We start from the raw sequence: 15940 nt of genomic DNA on the forward strand, positions 1-15940 counted from the left end.
GCCAATCTTACTGGAGTGAGATGGTATCTTAGGGTGGTTTTGATTTGCATTTCTCTGACTGCTAGAGATGGTGAGCATTTTTTCATGTACTTGTTGATTGATTGTATGTCCTCCTCTGAGAAGTGTCTGTTCAGGTCCTTGGCCCATTTGTTGATTGGGTTATTTGCTTTCTTATTATTTAATTTTTTGAGTTCTTTGTATACTCTGGATATTAGGGCTCTATCTGAAGTGTGAGGAGTAAAGATTTGTTCCCAGGATGTAGGCTCCCTATTTACCTCTCTTATTGTTTCTCTTGCTGAGAAAAAACTTTTTAGTTTGAGTAAGTCCCATTTGTTGATTCTAGTTATTAACTCTTGTGCTATGGGTGTCCTATTAAGGAATTTGGAGCCCGACCCCACAATATGTAGATCGGAGCCAACCTTTTCTTCTATCAGACGCATAGTCTCTGATTTGATATCAAGGTCCTTGATCCATTTTGAGTTAACTTTTGTGCATGGCGAGAGGAGGGGATTCAGTTTCATTTTGTTGCATATGGATTTCCAGTTTTCCCAGCACCATTAGTTGAAGATGCTATCCTTCCTCCATTGCATGCTTTTAGCCCCTTTATCAAATATAAGATAGTTGTAATTTTGTGGATTGGTTTTTGTGTCCTCTATTCTATACCATTGGTCCACCTGCCTGTTTTGGTACCAGTACCATGCTGTTTTTGTTACTATTGCTTTGTAGTACAGTTTGAAATCTGGTATCACTACACCTCCTGATTCACACTTCCTGCTTAGAATTGCTTTTGCTATTCTGGGTCTTTTATTTTTCCATATGAATTTCATGATTGCTTTATCTATTTCTACAAGAAATGCCGTATGGATTTTGATTGGCATTGCATTGAACCTATAGAGAAATTTTGGTAATATCGCCATTTTGATGATGTTAGTTCTGCCTATCCATGAACAGGTATATTTTTCCATCTTCTAAGATCTTCTTCTATTTCTCTCTTTAGGGTTCTGTAGTTTTCATTGTATAAATCTTTCACCTCTTTTGTTAGGTTGATTCCCAAGTATTTTATTTTTTTTTGAGGATATTGTGAATGGGGTGAATTTCCTCATTTCCAGTTCAGAAGATTTGTCACTGATATACAGGAATGCCTTTGATTTATGCATGTTGATTTTATATCCTGCCACTTTGCTGAATTCATTTATTAGCTCTAGTATTTTCTTTGTAGACCCTTTTGTGTCTTCTAGGTATAGGATCATGTCATCTGCAAATAGTAATAATTTAAGTTCTTCTTTTCCTATTTTTATGCCTTTAATTTCTTTCGTCTGTCTAATTGCTCTGGCCAGTGTTTCGAGAACTATATTGAATAGAAGTGGTGAGAGAGGGCATCCCTGTCTTGTTCCAGATTTTAGAGGGAATGCCTTCAGTTTTTTTCCATTTAGAATGATGCTAGCCTGAGGCTTAGCATATATAGCTTTTACAATTTTGAGGTAAGTTCCTGTTATCCCTAGTTTTTCTAATGTTTTGAACATAAAGGGATGCTGTACTTTGTCGAATGCTTTTTCTGCGTCCATCGAGATGATCATATGGTTCTTATCTTTAAGTCTATTGATGTGGTGAATAACGTTTATTGATTTCCGTATATTGAACCAGCCTTGCATCCCAGGGATAAATCCTACTTGATCATGGTGCACGAGCTTTTTGATATGTTTTTGTATGCGATTTGCCAGAATTTTATTGAGGATTTTTGCATCTAAATTCATTAGGGATATTGGTCTGTAGTTTTCTTTCTTTGAGGTGTCCTTCTCTGGTTTGGGAATCAGGGTGATATTGGCCTCATAGAATGAATTTGGGAGTTCTCCCTCTTTTTCTATCTCCTGAAATAGATTATGGAGTATTGGTATTAGTTCTTCTTTAAAGTTCTTGTAAAACTCTGCTGTATATCCATCCGGTCCTGGGCTTTTCTTGGTTGGTAGTCTTTTGATGGCTTCTTCTATTTCCTCACTTGATATTGGTCTGTTTAGGTTGTTTATATCTTCCTGATTCAATCTGGGTAGTTCATATGTCTCAAGGAATTTATCGATGCCTTCACTATCTTCTATTTTATTAGAGTATAGGGTTTCAAAATAATTTCTAATTATCTTCTGTATTTCTGAATTGTCTGTTGTGATGTTGCCTTTTTCATCCTGTAAGCTAGTAATTTGGGTTCTCTCTCTTCTTCTTTTTGTTAGCGTGGCTAGTGGTCTATCAATCTTATTTATTTTTTCAAAGAACCAACTTTTAGTTTTGTCAATTTTTTCGATTGTTTCTTTTGTTTCGATTTCATTGATTTCAGCTCCAATTTTAATTATTTCTTGCCTTCTACTGTATTTGCTGCTGATTTGTTCTTCTTTTTCTAAGGCTTTGAGGTGTAGTATTAGGTCATTTATTTGTTGGCTTTTCCTTCTTTTAAGGAATGAACTCCATGAAATAAATTTTCCTCTTAGTACTGCTTTCATAGTGTCCCAAAGATTTCGATATGTTGTGTCTGAGTTTTCATTTACCTCTAAGAATTTTTTAATTTCCTCTTTGATGTCTTCTGTAACCCTTTGTTCATTCAGTAGCATATTGTTTAATCTCCATGTGATGTAGGGTTTTTCCTTTCTCATTTTATTATTGATTTCCAATTTCATTCCATTATGATCAGATAAAATGCATGGTAGTATCTCAACTCCTTTGTAATTGCTAAGATTTGCCCTGTGACATAATATATGGTCTATTTTTGAGAAGGATCCATGTGCTGCTGAGAAGAAAGTGTATCCGCTTGATGTTGGGTGGTATATTCTGTGTATATCAATTAAGTCTAAGTTATTAATTGTATTATTGAGCTCTATGGTTTCTTTATTCAACTTTTGTTTGGAAGATCTGTCCATTGGTGAGAGAGGTGTGTTAAAATCTCCCATGATTATTGTGTTGTGGTCTATTAGACTCTTGAACTTGAGAAGAGTTTGTTTGATGAACGTAGCTGCACCATTGTTTGGGGCATATATATTAATGATCGTCAAGTCTTGTTGGTGTATGGTTCCCTTGAGCAGTATGTAGTGTTCTTGTTTATCCTTTTTGATTAACTTTGGCTTGAAGTCTATTTTATTTGATACAAGTATGGACACCCCTGTTTGCTTCCAGGGTCCATATGAGTGATATGATTTTTCCCAACCTTTCACCTTCAGTCTGTGTATGTCTTTTCCTATCAGATGAGTCTCCTGTAGGCAGCATATTGTTGGATCTTTTTTTTTAATCCATTCTACTAGCCTATGTCTTTTGATTGGTGCATTTAAGCCATTAATATTTAGGGTTACTATTGAGATATGGTTTGTACTTCCAGCCATATTTGGTTATGTATGATACTTAACATGATTTGTTTTTCCTCTATGCTTAGTTTTTCCTTTACTGTACTCCCTCCCATTGTTGGTTTTCATTGTTATTTTTCATTTCCTCTTCCTGTAATGTTTTGCCAAGGATGTTTTGAAGAGCTGGTTTTCTAGCTGCAAATTCTTTTAACTTTTGCTTATCGTGGAAGATTTTTATTTCATCTTCAATCCTGAAGCTTAATTTCGCTGGATACATGATTCTTGGTTGGAATCCTTTTTCTTTCAGCGTTTGAAATATGTTGTTTCAGGATCTTCTAGCTTTCAGAGTCTGTGTTGAAAGATCAGCAGTTATCCTGATTGGTTTACCCCTAAATGTAATCTGCTTCCTCTCTCTTGTGGCTTTTAAGATTCTCTCCTTATTCTGTATGTTGGGCATCTTCATTATTATGTGTCTTGGTGTAGATCTCTTATGATTTTGTATATTCGGTGTCCTGTAGGCTTCTAGTATTTGGATTTCTTTTTCATTCTTTAAGTCTAGGAAGTTTTCTAGTATTATTTCATTGAATAGATTACTCATTCCCTTGGTTTGGACCTCTGTACCCTCTTGTATCCCAATAACTCTTAGGTTTGGTTTCTTGATGTTATCCCATAATTCTTGGATGTTCTGCTCATGATTTCTTAGCATTCTCGCTGAGCTGTCTAAGTTCTTTTCAAGTTGAAAAACTTTGCCTTCATTGTCTGAAGTTCTATCTTCCAAGTGTTCTACTCTGCTGGTAATACTCTCATTTCAGTTTTTAATTTGGTTTATTGTTTCCTGCATTTCCGGGATTTCTGTTTGATAGTTTTTTATATCCTCTATCTCCCTATAGAGTTGATCTTTTGCTTCTTGGATTTGTTTATGTAATTCATTGTTAAAGTGATTTTTCATTGTCTGAATTTGATGAATAATGTCTTCTTTGAGACTCCAGATCATCTGAAGCATGTATATCCTGAACTCTTTGTCTGACATTCCATCAGCTGCAGATATTACCTCATCTAATGTTGAATTGACCTGTATTGTTTGTGGTCCTTTCTTTCCTTGTCTTTTCATACTGCTCATGATTCTTTCTAGCTTTGTGAAACTGTTGTGCTAATGTTTTTCCCCTTATATATTTGTATTGTTCTTGAATAGCTCCAAAATCCCTCTTTTGTGAAGAAAGACAATGTTAACAGATCCCAATATCAACAGTACATTATCTAAGCACAAGTTTTCATTATTAATACATTTATAGTTAGATTCTAAGACTGTAGATATTGGTTTTAATTATTACTTAAGAATATATTCCTTAGTTTCATAAAAGGCGTACCATATCTGGTGGCATATAGAAAACTTAATTTCAGACGAAGGATGTTATACTTAGAGGGAAAGGAGTGAGGGTATGAGGTTAAACTAACTTAGCACCTTTGGAGAACTCTAACCACTCGACTGGTAATTTATGGAAGAATGTATAGACTCAACCTCCTATTTAGATAGTTACCCTATGTATAGATAGCAAAAGTTAGGAGATTGAAAGTGGGATAGAGAGAATACGAATTAAAAATAAAAAGAAAAAAATAACAAGGAAGAAAAGAGAAATAAGAGAAGGGAAAGGGAAGTAAGATAGAAATAAAGAAAAAAAATGGGGGGGAGGTGGGGTATATGCAATTCCTCTATATTATATTACTTTGGTAATTCAGTTGTTCATGCACAGTTCTTGGTTTCACATATGCTGAAGTTGTGGAAGAGAGAGAAGAAAAGAGAAAGAGAGGAAAAAAGAAAAAAAAAGTCTCTCAGAACACTGTTTTCCTTGCTTCCAGTAGGTGGCGTTGTCTATTCCTAGTTTGAGCCTCTGTATTCAGGGTGGTGGGTATAGCCAGTGTGAAGGGAAATGAGCTTCCACCTGTATCTTCCCTACTCTAGTCTCTGAGGTAGAAACCAGGTGCCTGTACAGTTGTTGTTTTGTGTTGACAGCTACAATCCCCAAAAGCTTGTGGGAAATATTTTGAGTTATCGCAGCTAAGGGTGGGGGAGTTGGAAACCGGGTACCTGGATCAGTCGCACAACCGTGCTGGTAGCCACACCCACTTTGATGGGTTTTAAGGGTTGATGGGCTTCCTGGAGACTAGCGCTCCGGGCGGGGCCGGACTTCCTCCTCCGGTCTGGCTGGGCGGCTGGCGCCTTCCTGCTCCGGTCTAACACTTTAGTTTTAAAAGGCTTCATGTAGAATGTTAGTTTTTTAAAAGGAAGGAAATCCTGAGGCTGAGATTGTGGCTCAGTGGCAGAGCACTTACCTACCACATGTGAGACACTGGGTTTGATCCTCAGCACCACATTTAAAATAAATAAATAAAATAAAAGCATCTTCAACTAAAGACCTTTTAAAAATAAAAAAGGAAATCCTGACACATGCTACAACATGGATGAAACTTGAGGACATTACACTATGTGAAATAAACCACTCCAAAAAAGACACATATTGTATTATTTCACTTACATGAGGTACCTAGATGAGTCAAATTCATAGAAACAGAAAATAGAAATTATCAGGGACAGGGGGGAGAGGGAAATAGAGAGTTGTTGCTTAAGGGTATAGACTTTCATTTTTGCAAAATTAAGAGAATTCTAGAGACTGGTTGCACAACTATGTGAGTGTAGTTAACCCTGCTGAAAGGTACACTTAGAAATGGCAAATATTGTAAATTTTATGTTACATGTATTTTACCACAATTTTTTAAAATAAACAAATTTAATGGGCTCATGTGATTAGATTAAGCCCACTTGGATAATATCCTATCTCAGGTTCCACTGCACCACATAATACAGTACACTCTTAGGAGTGATGTATCTACAGATTCTGGAGATTGAGTCAGGATATCTTGGGGTGTGGCATTTTAGAAATTCTGCCTACTGTCCTCAAAGTAAGAGTCTCTGCCAAATTTTGTCATTGTTTCTCATTTAGAAGGGACTTTATTTATAATATCCTTACAAGCAAAACTTTTTCATGATAAAATGTAGCACAAAGGGGAGAAATGTTCCTGCTTAGTGATTATTTGCATCTATGACCATCTCTTGGAAAGTGAAGCATTTAAAATCATTGATATGCCAGGCATAGAAGCACACACCTGTAGTCCCAACAACTCAGGAGGCAGAATCAATAATGGCACATCAGATGCCCCTTATACTTCAAATTTTTCTGACTTCTTCTACTGCCAGAGAATGTTAGGCTTCCTAAAAGCTTCCTGCTTAATGATTATTTGCATCTAGGAGAATCTGCAAGTTTAAGGTCAGCTTCAGCAACTTAGTGAGTAAGACCCTCTCTCAACATAAAAATTTAAGTCTGGGTATGTAGGTCAGTATAAAGCACCCTGGGTTCAATCTCCACTGTCAAAGAATAAATAATAAGTAAATCATTAGTAATCTCTGTGATGGTAAATGGAGCTGTTACTTTTTTTATTATTGCAAATTTCATCTTAGTATTCAAAAATATGCTTGCAACATTGGAATCAGAAACACTTCTGGTAGCAGTGTGTTCCAACAGTTATATTTTCAAACACCTCATAACTGACGGTTAACTGAGGCTGAACCATTAAAAGGGCTGCAAACTTGCAAACTAAGCCCTGGACTCAGTATCTGATGGAGGTGGCAGGAATAACTACTCCAAAGGATAAGCTGTTCTTATAGGAGCTTTTGGGAAGCCTGACATTCAGGAATCGGTGGACTTTCACAAGTGGAAATATTTAGGGATTGGCAGAGAACTTGCAGCTGCGCTAGCGTGAGCGCTGGGTGAGCGGGTTAACCCGTTTCTTTCAAAGTAAACTTGCCGGAGGGAGGCCCCGCCTGATTGGCTGTCACATAGAATGGCGCACTGATGGGTTGACTTTCAAGACAGGGGGTTATCTCTGATTGGCTGGCGTTCAGAAGCTCGGCGTTTTCGTTGATTTGCTAATTTTCACCCCTTTTGATCTTCCTTCAGCCAAACCTACAGAACAGACCGTCCGGGATCGATACCGGTGGAGGTACGCTTTTCAGCTAAAGTTGCCATTTAATTGATTTGTGTCAATTTTAGTCGCGAAAAAGACAGCCCTAAGTACTTAACTTTTAAATGAAGATGATTTATTAACTAAAGGTGAATACAGGACTTATAGAGAGCTCTGAAAAAGTCAATAAAGGATGCAGGACAAATTAAATATAGAATGCCTTGAATATGCAGGATGGCTCAAAACCCACTTCATGAGATCACTGAAAATTATTTTCCTTTTATAGGCCCCCTAAACCAATTAATATGTATTGATATAACAATTATATTTGTTCTCAATTATGTCAAGGTATCTGATGTTGTCAATTATGCTGTATGATGTCTGCTTTTCTGATTTGTTTTTGTTTTTCATTATTCAGTGTCTTCAATTTTAAAATTTTCTTTTGGTGTTCAGGAAAGTTTGTGTTATTATTCTGGTGGTTACTTTTGTATAACTACTTTTATAGTATCTTTAATCTTATTTATCCTTTTACTAAGTATCAGTCTTAAATTGTATCTTTTTGTTGATGCATTATTAATGATAGAGAATGATAGATTTCATTCTGGCATACTGGTACATGTATAAAATAAAAGAGATTCACTCATGTTTTCCCTAGCCCTTATATAGTTTTTTCACTTTCACTTTTGTTAACATTTTGAATTTTATCCTGATATACGATGTGAGGTTTAGATTCAACATTATCTTTTTTCCAAATGGTTATCCAGTTATCTGCTACTTCATTGAATGAATGCTTATATTCCCTAAAATTCATATGTTGAAATCCTGACCCACAAGGTGATGGTATTAGAAAGTGGAGACTTCAAAGAGTCATTAGGTCATAAGGATGCAGCCCTTATGAATGTAGATAGTATCCTTATAAGAAGACCCTAGAGAGCTAGCAAGCCCTTTCACCATGTGAGACTACACTAGGGTGACATATTCTATGAGGAAGAGGCCCTCATCACCTAATGAATCTGCCAGCACCTTGATCTTAGATTTCCCAGTTCTCAGAACTGGGAAATAAACAGATGCTCTTTTGTTATAGTAGCTTAAGTGGAACAGGGACTGGATACAGCTGCCATAACAAGTACCAAAAACTGGGTGGCTTAAAACAATGGAGTTTATTCTCTCACAAGTGTAAGCAGAGCCATGCTCCCTCCAAATTGCCTTTGGGGTTTATATTTTGTCCTTGGTGAACTTAGCACTCTGTTTCCTGTCCTCAGCTACTTTCATCACCACAGTCTTCCACCATGATGTGCTGCCTCACATCCTGCCCAGAGCAATGGAGCTGGCCATCTATGGACTGAGAACTCTGCAATTATGAGCACCAAATAAACTTTTCCTCCTCTACAATTGTCACCAAATAAACTTTTCCTCCTCTTCAATTTTTCTTGTCAAGTATTTGGTCACAACAACAAAAAAAGCTGACAAAAAGAGGGGTCATATCCAGAAAATCATTGCCCAAAACAATGTCATGGTGTTTTTCCCATACTTTTTTCTAATATTTTTACTGTTTCAGGTTTTTGTTGGTTTTTTTTTTTTTTTTTTTTTTTTTTTTTTGAGGGGCGGGGTTGTTGTTCATTATTGTTGTTGTTTTGAGATGGAGGTCTCGATACACTGCCCAGGCTGGTCTCAAACCCCTGGGCTGAAGCAATCCTCCCACCTCCACCTTCTGAGGGCTGAAATCACAGGCATGCACCACCACACCTGGCAGTTTCAAGTTTTACTTTCAAGTCTTTAGTTAATTTTGAGTTGATTTTTGTGTATGGTATGAGATAAGGTTCTACCATCATTCTTCTTCACGTAGATATCTGGTTCTTCCAATATCATTAATTGAAGAAATTGTCCTTTTTCCATTGTGTGTTCTTGGTACCTTTGTTGAAAACCAGTTGACTGAATGGATTTGTTTCTGGACTTTCTATTCTGTTCCACTGATCTATTGTTTTATGGCAGTACTATGCTATTTTGATTATTTTAGTTTTGTAGTATATTTTGAAATCCAGATGGGAGATGGCTCCTGCTTAGTTCTTTTTGCTCAAGATTTGCTATTTGGGGTCTTTTGTGGTTCAATATAAATGTTAGGATATTTTTTCTATTACTTTAAAAACTGACATTGGAATTACATAGGAATTGCAATCAATCTGTAGATTGCTTTGTGTAGTATGTACATTTTAAAAGCATTAACTCTTCCATCCATGCACACGGGATGATGTTCAGTTTATTTCTGTCTTCTTCAATTTCTTACATCTGTGTTTTATGGGTTTCAATTTACAGGTATCTCATCAGCTTGGCTAAATTATTCCTTATTATTTTATTTTTTAGTAGCTATTATAAATGAAGTTCTTTTGTTTGTTTTTCCAGAGAGTGTGTTAGTGTATAGAAACATTGCTGATTTTCATATATATATTTTAGTTGTACAAAATACCTTTATTTTGTTTATTTGTTTTTATGTGGTGCTGAGGATCAAACCCAGGGCCTTGCATGTGGTAGGCAAACGCTCTACCGCTGAGACACAACCCCAGCCCACCCCCACCCCATACATTGCTGATTTTCGTATGTTGATTTTGTATCCTGAAATCTTACCGAATTTATTAGTTCTAACAGGTTTATGGAAGAATAGTTAAGGTTTTCTGCTGCAGTCTGGCTGGGCACAATTCAGGAGCCACTTGTCAAAAGAAACGAACTTTATTTTTAGAACACCAAACCACACAGCTCCTCAGGAAAAAACCTTCAGAGCCCAATTGCCACCACAGGCTTCCCCCAAGCCTCTCCCCCTCCCCCACCCCTCCTGCTCTTCAGGCCGATTGGCTGGGTCGCGTGGGCGGAGCAAAAAAAATCCCCCAATGAGCAGCTCCGCAGTCTGAAAGGGCAGGGAAACAGCCCAATGAGCATCACCGCAGAGGAGTCAATCAGTTGGCAGTTAGAAGTTTGCTGGGGCGCTGTGAGCCAATCATCAGCTGGCAGCTGGAAGTTTGCTGGGGCCCCTTCAGAGTGGCTCTCAACAGTTTTCTATATATAGGATCATGTCATCTGCACACATGATGTCACTTATTCCTTTCTGATTTGGATGTCTTATATATTTTTCTCTTGCCCAATTGCTCTGATTAGAACTTACAGTACTATATTGAATAGAAATGGTGAGAGTGGATTTCCTTGTTCGATTCCTGTCTTAGAGGAAAATGTTTCAACTTTTCACCATTGAGTATGATGTTATCTGTGGGCCTGTCATGTGTAATTTTTTAAACTAATTTTTTAGTTGTGGATGGACCTTTATTTTATGTATTTACATGCGGTGCAGAGAATTGAACCCAGGGCCTCACACATGCCAGGCAAGCACTCCACCACTGAGCCCCAGCCCTCATATATGATCTTTATTGTGTTGAAGTATATTCCTTCTATATCTAATTTGTCCAGAATTTTTATCATGAAGATATTGAATTTTGTCAAATGCTTTTTATGCATCTATGGAGATGTTCATATGAGTTTTTTGTCCTTAATTCTGTTAATGTGGTATATTGTATCTATTGACTTGAATGTGTTGAACCATCTTGGGAGGATTTTATCTATTGCTCTCTTTCTATTGCTGACATAGGCAGCTGTCCTTTTGCCTTGCATCCACATCCTGGGCTGACTAGTCAGTGAACCAAGCTCAGCTTTTACTCTTCTTTAGCAATATTCCCATACATCCATAGTCACAAGCTGAAAACTCCACTGCCACAGTTTTGATGACATGGGGATATGGGCCAATTGCTCCTACTGCTTCCTTGTTCCCTCCAATCACTTTCATACCCAGTCCTTAGTGTGCTACTTTCACTTTATGGATTGCTGCTAAGCCAGTCTGTCTTTACTAAGTGGTAGGTCTAAGAAAACAAAGTTCATGATGAGAACTTCTAGCCATATGGTCACTTAATGCCCATTGTCAAAAAGGCTATCTCTACCTAACTTCAGTAGCATGCCCAGAGCTATTTTAACCCATTAAGTTCCCAGTTTTCAGTTGTATATAGGTTAATGGGACACATGGGTAAGATGCCGAAAGGGGATGTTGTGTGATTATAGAGCATATAATTATCTACAGAGAGCATGGTCTTGCTAGAGAGCTCCACAGGACTATGTTGTGATTCTCCTATTGCAGTTTTCCATAAACTCCACAGGGTGTCCTCTCTCATTGCATGTATTTCTAATATCATAGAATTTACTGGTTGTTTGGCCCAAATACCAGGGCCACTTGCACTGTAGTCTGAGCCAGCAACAGAGTCCTTTTCTTTCCTAAGTTTTTATCAGAGCTGGCAGCCTTCTCTGTCACTCAGCACATGTACTAGCAGTGTCCCTAAACATATTAATATCTGCCTCCAAAACCTAAAGAAGCCTATGAAGTCTGCCTGCTTTTTCATAGTGGATATCAAGATGCAATAATTTGTCCTCCAATTTAAACATACGTGAGACCACTGGACCTCTAAGAATCTTTACTGGGGTGGCAGGCCCTTAATCTCCAGGGGCGTTTCTGTCACTCTTGGGGATGCATGTGCCTTCCCAGGTGTCCAAGATACTCCTTACTTGGACATCCAAGTAAAGATGTCTACTCCTTACTCTTGTGGTCTATTTTAACTGATAAATACAATGGATAAAAATGATATTCTGCAGAATGTCCAGACAGTTCCAAGGTCTGTGTACTACATTATGACAAAGGGTATAAGAGTTAACATATATCTCAAACAAGACTCTAAATATATGCTATTTTCTTTCCAGTGACTATAAATTGCTCCTGGCAACTATCCCTCTTTTTATTTAAACTTAAATTTATGTTGTAATTTAAACTTTCTTCTTCTATGAGTTTTTTGTAAAGGTTTTATTTGTGTGTTTTTCTTTGTTTTGTGGTGCTGAGGATTGAACCCAGGGCCTTATGCATGCAAGGCAAGCACTCTACCAACTGAGCTATATCCCCAGCCCCTGTAAAGAGGTTTTTAATTTCTAAAAATTTATGGATTTATTTTGGATAACTTTATTATTGATTTCTAATAATAGTGCTTGGTATTTTGTACCTCAACATAAAAATTGATATTTATCTTTAAGCCTAATGTCTTTATAAAATATTTCAAGTATTCTTGGAAAGAACAGAAATTCTTTGTTGATTGAAGAGTTCTGTATCATCTCTAGAGACTAATTTTATATCCATTTGGCTGACTGCTGAGAATGATGTACTAAAATTTCACTGTATTTGTAGACTTGTCAATTGCTCTTTGCAGTTCTATTAATTTTTATGTATTTTGATGATTATTAGGTATCTTTTAGAATTAGCATATCTTCCTGGTGAATTTTCATTGGTGTTATTATGTAAGGGGGTGAGTTTGATTTTGGCATTGATCAAAGGAAGATATGACCACAAGGTGGCAGTAGCACCACACAAGATTTATTTGGGTGCTCTGTTGACTGGTTTATATGAGGTGAGGGGTGGAGAAGCGGGAATGAATCTGGGAAGCCCTCACAGCAAGAGGCCAAGTAGACAATGAAGCCTGGGGGCCACCACCCTTAAGGGCAGGAGTGCAAGTGAACTCCTGGGGGAAAAGGATCAGAGAGGGAGCATAGGTGTCCCAGTGATGTCACCCAAAGCATGGCAAGGAGTCTCTGGTTAGAGAACCTTAAGGGGCAGCAGCAGCTTGGGGTCTTTATTTCATCTGTGGCGAGCAGATTTTGGATAGTGTCATGGGATAAGTAAAGAAAGCAAGCTCTAAAAGGCTAATAATCTGCTTATTTGTGCTGTTTAAGACAATTGGATATATAAGATTTAAGTTTGGTGTGAGTGGGTTTTATAAAATGTTAGTATCTTTAAAATTTTTAATTTTACATATCTATGATATAAAAGTGTAATAATTCAATACTTGTGTGTACACAAGTGTAATGATCAAATTATGATAGATAGCATTTCCATCTCCTTAAGCATCTAAAAATAATTTTTGGTTAATTCATAATTGTACATATTATGAGGTACAGTGTGATATATTTCAATAAATGTATACAATGTGTACTGATTGTACTGATGTTAATTAGTATTTTCATCTCCTTATCCTTACTTTGTGTTTGGAGCCTCTGAGCTCCTCTATTCTAGCTATTCATAAAATATATAATAGTTTATTGAGAACTACAGTTGCTCCACTGGACTAGAGAACACTAGAACTTAATTCTTTCTACCCAACTGTGTTTTAGTACCCATTATCCAACCCCCATATTCATTCCCCATGCCCCTTCTCCATCTCTAGCAGTAATCAATACCACGATAAGCTATCATCCCACACCAGTTAGAATGGCTATTAAAAAAAGACCAACAACAACAAAAATGCTGACAAAGGTATAGAGAAAAGGAACTCTCATACACATTTGGTGGAAATGTAAATTATTAATACAATATGGAGACAGTGTGGAGGATCTTTAAGAAACTAGAAATATATTCCAGCAAACCAATTTCTGGGTCTATATCCAAGGAAAGTGAAACCAGCCTACCAGAGATACCTGCACTCCCATGTGTATTGCAGCACTGTTCATGAGAGCTAAGATATGGAGTCAACCTAGATGCCCATCAACAGATGGATTTAAAAAAAATAATTGTACTTACCAGTATGCACAAGTCCTGGGTTCAATTCCCAGCACTGGAAAAAAAAAAAAGTGTGGTATATATACACAACCTTATATTCATCAGTCATTTTAAAAAAATAAAAAAGGAATAAAATCCTGTCATTTGAGGTGACATGGGTAGGAATGAAGTTATACAGAGAAAGATTAGTACTACATGTTCTCTCTCATGTGTGGTAGCTAAAAAAGTCTGAATGTAGATTAGTGATTGCTAGTGGGCTTTTGAGCTAAAGGGTCTCAGCCTATTGTGAAGAAAAAACCTAGGCATCAAAAGAGACCATTCTTGCTTTATTTATGTAACACAAAGTGACTCTATCCTTTTTCTGCTCAACATTATTCATTTTATTTTATTCATTTTTTAGGTTTATATTTACTGAAGTTTACTGTTAACTCATGTTGGAATTTCCCCTGTATTTATTATATATTACTGATATTTGACTATATCTTTTGTGGCCCTTTACTTTTTGCCATATTAGGTTTTCTTCTATATTCTTTTAATATACTTATTTTTAAGTCATTCCAAAGTTCATGTCTCATAATCTGATCAAATTTTTAAAGGTTCCTGTGGTCCCAATGTGAAATTTATTGAATTTATGTAATTCTTAGATTTATATTCCCACAATGGTAATTATTCTTCCCATGTTTTTCTTGGTAAATTTAATTTTTATTATTTTTGCTATTGTGAATGAAATATTTCCCATTAGCATTTCAAGGCTTTTATTGCTAATAAATTCTGTATATTCATCTTGTTTCCAAATGCCTTACCAAAATCCCTTTTGTTTTTCTTAAACACTGTTTCCTGAGCATGTAATCACATCAACAAAAAGTTTTCTATTTCCCTATACCTGTACTATTTAATTTTAAAATCTCAGAGTTAAAGACTCAGATGTACTTCTAAGTTTTGAGTTTCTTAAATTTTGAACGGGATTGATTTATATCTTTAGTGTGACTGCAAAGAAATATATGAGGGGACTGATGGAAAATTACAGGAAATTTGAAATTTTGGTAAATTGTTTTTTGACAGTTTCATTTTCTCCCTTAATTATGCTATTTATTACCCTCTCCCCCTTCAATATTATTTTGGAAAATTACAGCCTTATAATAGGGATGAGGATTTGTTAACATTGTGGCTGATCTACTTGACTAGTGTTCTAAGAGAACAGTTGGTCACAAATATGCTTTCTTACCATAATTGCTTGAAAATAGTTTTTTAGTAAGCAATGAATCAAGAATTCAAACCAAAGGAAAGTTAGCGTGATAGCATCTCTGACTGAAAGAAATAGTTAGGGCTGGGAGCTGGGGTTGTGGTTCAGCGGTATAATACTCACCTAGCACTGTGTGAGGCCCTGGGTTTAAGCCTCAGCACCACATAAAAATAAATAAAGGTATTGTGTCCAACTACAACTAAAACTTAAATATTAAAAATTTCTAAACAGATTTCCAACATCCTTAGAGGCCAAATAACTGTGTAATTGCCAATAATTGACTATCTAATTTGTATACTGCATTAAAACGATGCTTGCACAGTAACATTACTAAACTGGATTTCTGCAAAAAATAAAACTAGTTGACTTTAACAATAAAGTGGGCTTCCAGTAAGACTATTTTGACAAACTCAAGCCTAGCCTTAGACACAGCAGCATAGTTGAAACCTAACAGCCATAGGTGCCCTGTGATCCAACCCAGGTGGAGCAAAGGCAATAAGGCAGTCCCAGAATGGGTATGTCTGTGGTTTTTAAGCATTTTAAAATCCTCCCTAAAGGGAGGAGGTCATGTAACATGACTTATGTAATTTAAATCCCCTTGCTTTCTTTAGTTTTCCCTGTATTTTAATAAGTTATGTAGTCAATTACTGTCATTAACCTTGAAAAATGTTTCAACTGAATGGAAAAATTTCCTGCAATAAAGCCTCCATATACCAAAGAAAGAGTCAAAGTATA

This window comes from Callospermophilus lateralis, chromosome 8 (assembly GCF_048772815.1).
Source record: "Callospermophilus lateralis isolate mCalLat2 chromosome 8, mCalLat2.hap1, whole genome shotgun sequence".
In the NCBI taxonomy this organism is placed as follows: Eukaryota; Metazoa; Chordata; class Mammalia; order Rodentia; family Sciuridae; genus Callospermophilus; species Callospermophilus lateralis.